Genomic DNA, 4,502 nt, shown 5'->3' with positions numbered 1-4,502 from the left:
TCTGTTGTGTTTTAGGCCTTATATTTTTAATGTTTTGATTTTGTTACACTATGTTCTCTTTCTTTCTTCCTCTCTCTTTCTCTCTGTCTCTCTCTCTCTCTTTTCTTTCTTTCTTTTTTTTGAGACAGAGTCTGTCTCTGTCGCCCAGGCTGGAGTGCAGTGGCACGATCTCGGCCCACTGCAACCTCCGCCTCTTGGGTTCAAGCGATTCTTCTGCCTCAGCCTCCCAAGTAACTGGGACTACAGGCAAGTGCCACCATGCTCGGCAAATTTTTGTATTTTTACTAGAGACGGGGTTTCACCGTATTGGCCAGGCTGGTCTCAAACTCCTGACCTCATGATCCGTCCATTTCAGTTTCCCAAAGTGTTGGGATTACAGGTGTGAACTACTGCGCCCGGCCCTACTATGTTCTTGTTACACTTGGAACACAGAGAAAAAAGTAGGAGAAAATCCGTTTCAATTGTTCAAACATAACCAATGGTAAAAATTTTGGTATATTTTCTACCAATGTTTTTTATTTCCAAGGTTTAAAAAACATTTAATTTTGTACCCTCATTTTTCATTTCTCATGATGTTATGAACAGTTTTTATGTCATTTTATTTGCATTATGATTTTAAGATGCATGACTTAATAGTGGCATTTATTTCAATAGGTTATACCATATTGTTATTTTTGCCAGTTCCTTATTGAGGGTCTGCTTATTTCTGATTTTTCACTATTATAAAAAATAAAGACATGGCTTTATTTGTGCATAAAGCTTTTTCCTACATCTTTAAAATAACTTTTGAATTTATTTATTTTTATTTTCAGAGAATGGGCCTTGTTCTGTTGCCCAGGCTGGGGCACAGTGGCGGGACTGTAACTTGCTGCAGCCTTGAACCGTTAGGCTCAAGTGATCCTGCCACCTCAGCCTCCTGAGTAGCTGGGACTACAGGCATGCCAACACACATGGCTATTTTTAAAAAATGTTTATTTTTTTATTTATTGAGACAGAGTGTTGCTCTGTTGCCCAGGCTGGAGTGCAGTGGTACGATCTCGGCTCACTGGAACCTCTGCCTTCTGGGTTCAAGAGATTCTCCTGCCTCCCGAGTAGCTGGGATTACAGGCAGGCACCACCATGCCCACCTAATTTTTGTATTTTTTTTTGTACAGATGGGGTTTTGCCACATTGGCCAGGCTGGTCTCAAACTTGTGGCCTCAAGTGATCTGCCTGCCTTGGCCTCCCAAAGTGCTGGGATTACAGGTGTGAGCCACCACACCTGGCCAGTAATTTTATTTATTTATTTTTTGAGACAGAGTCTCGCTTTGTCGCCCAGGCTGGAGTGCAGTGGCGCCATCTTGGCTCACTGCAACCTCAGCCTCCCAGGTTCAAGAGATTCTCCTGCCTCAGCCTCCCCAGGAGCTGGGATTACAGGCATGCGCCCCCATGCCTGGCTAATTTTTGTATTTTTAGTAGAGGCAGGGTTTCACCATGTTGGCCAGGCTGGTCTATAACTCCTGACCTTGTGATCCACCCACGTCACCCTCCCAACAGTAATTTTATTTTTTATAGAGATGAGGCCTTGCTATGTTGCCCAGGCTAGTCTTGAACTCCTGGCCTCAAGTGATCCTCCTGCTTTGGTCTCCCAATATGCTGGGAGTACAGGCATGAACCAGCATGCCTGGCTGCTTTTTCCTACATTTTGAATTGTTGCCTTCATCTTTCTCACACACTGTTTTTGCTCAGCTCTTGCCATCCTATGTCTTACATAGCTTATTGGCCTAAACACCCATCCATTTTCTTTGTCCACACTGTCAGGGTCGTATGAAATTGATCCTCCCTTAAGACTTTCTGAGATTCTGATGTTGGTTACTATCTAAACTCTATTTTTGTAGTGATGATCCCTCTAGAGGCCTCGGTGTCTTCTCCAGCTAACTGTCCTTATTTGGGGTACCTTAGTCTATCCGCCATGTTCAAAGACATATTTGAAATTCAGATTTAAATCCTTTTTCCCCCTGGAGGCGCCTCAGCAGATGCACAGTTATACCCATCCTCTTTCTTCTCAGCCACTTTCAAGTTAAGCGTGTAGACCAAGCTTGTCCAAGCCGCGGCCCAGAACAGCTTTGCATGCGGCCCAACACACATTTGTAAACTTCTAAAACACATGAGGGTTTTTTTTTTGCGATTTTTTTTTTAAGCTCATCAGCTATTGTTACTGTTAGTGTACTTTATATGTGGCCCAAGACAATTCCCCTTCTACCAATGTGCCCCAGGGAAGCCAAAAGATTGGATACCCTTGATGTAGACAAAAAAAGCAAAATAAAATAAAATTTAAAAAGCAAAGCAACAACAACAACAACAACAAAAAGTTGACTGGGTGTGGTGGCCTGTGATCCCAACACTTTGGGAAGCCGAGGTGGGCAGGTCACTTGAGGTCAGGAGTTCGAGACCAGCCTGACCATCATGGTGAAACTCCGACTCTACTAAAAATACAAAAATTAGCCGGGCGTGGTGGCGCCTGCCTGTAATCCCAGCTACTCGGGATGAGGCACGAGAATCCCTTAAAGCCTGGAGGCGGGGGCTGCAGTGAGCCGAGATCGCGCCACTGCACTCCAGCCCGGGCGACAGAGCGAGGCTCCGTCTTTAAAAAAATAAAAGAATAAGTAAATAAGTTAAAAAGGTCTTTTACTTCAGTCCAGTTGGTAACTAAAAAATAATAATAAATTTTTTTTTACATCCTTCTTCCATAATATTGTGTAGCCTCTTACATCTACGGAATCAAAAGGGAACCTTTCCAAGGTTCATTCTAGCAAAGGAAAACGTTTCTTTCCACCATACACCCTGCGACACGTGTCTTAATCCACTCCTGCTCAACTGGCTCCCAGTGGATCCCTAGGGATTTTTTTTTTTTTTTTTTTGAGCCAACGTGGGTCAGAAAAAGGAAGAGGGTGGGTCAGCCACAGGTTTTCAGCGGACTGGGCTGGCGGTCGCAAATTCCCCTTCCATCCCCACGTAGGTAAAAGCTGACGCTGCGGAGAGGCAGCCGCGGTCGGGGCGTCTCCGCTGAAGGCGCCCGGGCCTCCTGCACGGTGGCTGCCCGGGTGCGGGGGTGCGGGCTGCGCTAGGCGCGGAGGTGCAGCGGGAGGACCTCCGCGCACAGGCCCGCCTGCGCGGACACAGCCCGAGCTGGGACACGGGAGCAGCCGGGCAGCGCGTCTTGACGGACCGGCGAGCCCTTGGGCCGGTTCACATCCGTATCCCACTTCAAGGAGACGTCTTCGCTGCATCCCCCGGTTCCGGGTGGAGACTGAGCCTGGGCCATTCCGTCTCCGGTCTCTGGTATTTCTGCTGGGTCACTTCAACCACGGGGCCTCTGAGGAGGCGGAACTACTATGTCAGGAGTCGTGGTTTTCAAGGAGAAGTCGCAGTCGGATTGACAGAGGTGGGGGAAGTAGGCGGGACTTCCGGCTGGCTCTTCCATCAGCTGCCTTCCCCGGGCGTCTCCCCGCAACCTCCTCAACTTCCCTAGTCAGTGACGAGGCGCCGGCCAGAAATCCGACCGGACCGGGCTCGGGGGAGCGTGAGCTGCAGGTGTGCGCCTATCTTTGGGTCTCTGTTTGAGAGGACGAACTGTGGGGCTGGGACCGCGAGGCGACTGTGACTGAGGAAGAGTGGTAAGCGACAGCGAGGGCAGTGGGAGACGGGCAGCGAGGCTACTGTGACCGAAGGCCAGTGACAGCGAGGGGACTGTGACCCAGGAGCAGTGAATGGGAAACACGGTGACCTCGGAGGGCGCGAGGCCGCGGCTGCGACGGCACTCGGACCCAGGAAGTATGAGGCAGTGACCGCAAGGGACTGTGAGCAAGGGGCAAGGACTCCAAGGAGACTCTGATCGATTGGTAGTGACTGTGGGGGACCCTGACCTAAGGGAACACGAGCAGCGGCCGCGAGGGGACTCCGACCCAGAACAGTGACTTCGAGGGGCTGACTTGGAGAAGAGGGTGGGATCCGTGATGGGCGGTGGTGCTGTAGGGTTGTGTTTGGGGACGGGGTGTGATTGGCTGTGACTGGGCAGAGAAGGTCTTTAGTGGAGAGAACACTGGTCTGGAACTTAACAGACAGGCCTGAGTTTAATTTTTACGGACAAACCTCACCACTGAGTTACAGTTTCTTCATCAGTGAATGGGAAGTTTGGACTAGTTTAATGCCTCCCACATTATGGGTTTCTTCCTAGTATTGAGCTGTGAAACCAGTTTAGTGGATGGAACCTGTACTTTTTTTCTTTTTCTTTTTTTGAGACAGTTTCGCTCTTGTTGCCCAGGCTGGAGCGCAGTGGCGCCATCTCAGCTCACCGCAACCTCCGCCTCCCTGGTTCAAGCGATTCTCCTGTCTGAGCCTCCCTAGTAGCTGGGATTACAGGCATCCACCACCACGCCCGGCTAATTTTTGTATTTTTAGTAGAGACGGGGTTTCTCCATGTTGGCCAGGCTGGTCTTGAACTGCTGACCTCAGGTGATCCA

The 4,502-nt window shown here is 49.3% G+C and overlaps 1 protein-coding gene across 19 annotated transcripts in view; it reads left to right on the top strand.

The window, feature by feature from the left end:
* The first annotated feature begins 2,835 nt into the window (after nucleotides 1–2,835).
* The window catches only part of PCYT1A (phosphate cytidylyltransferase 1A, choline), a 51,774-nt gene continuing 50,107 nt past the window's right edge, over nucleotides 2,836–4,502 (top strand). For 3 of the 19 annotated variants that reach the window (XM_054551044.2, XM_063722630.1, XM_054551045.2), the window contains exon 1: nucleotides 3,413–3,656. The gene's annotated coding sequence lies outside the window, so the exon portion shown is untranslated. Of the gene's footprint in view, nucleotides 3,657–3,746; nucleotides 3,882–4,502 lie in introns of those variants that run through there. The other 16 variants (XM_009239684.4, XM_002814445.5, XM_009239681.4 and 13 more) reach the window with 13 other exon arrangements.

The sequence above is a fragment of the Pongo abelii genome, chromosome 2 (assembly GCF_028885655.2).
Source record: "Pongo abelii isolate AG06213 chromosome 2, NHGRI_mPonAbe1-v2.0_pri, whole genome shotgun sequence".
Taxonomy (NCBI): domain Eukaryota; kingdom Metazoa; phylum Chordata; class Mammalia; order Primates; family Hominidae; genus Pongo; species Pongo abelii.
The sequence above is the reverse complement of the archived record's forward strand: the minus strand, read 5'-3'. Positions and strand labels throughout refer to the sequence as shown.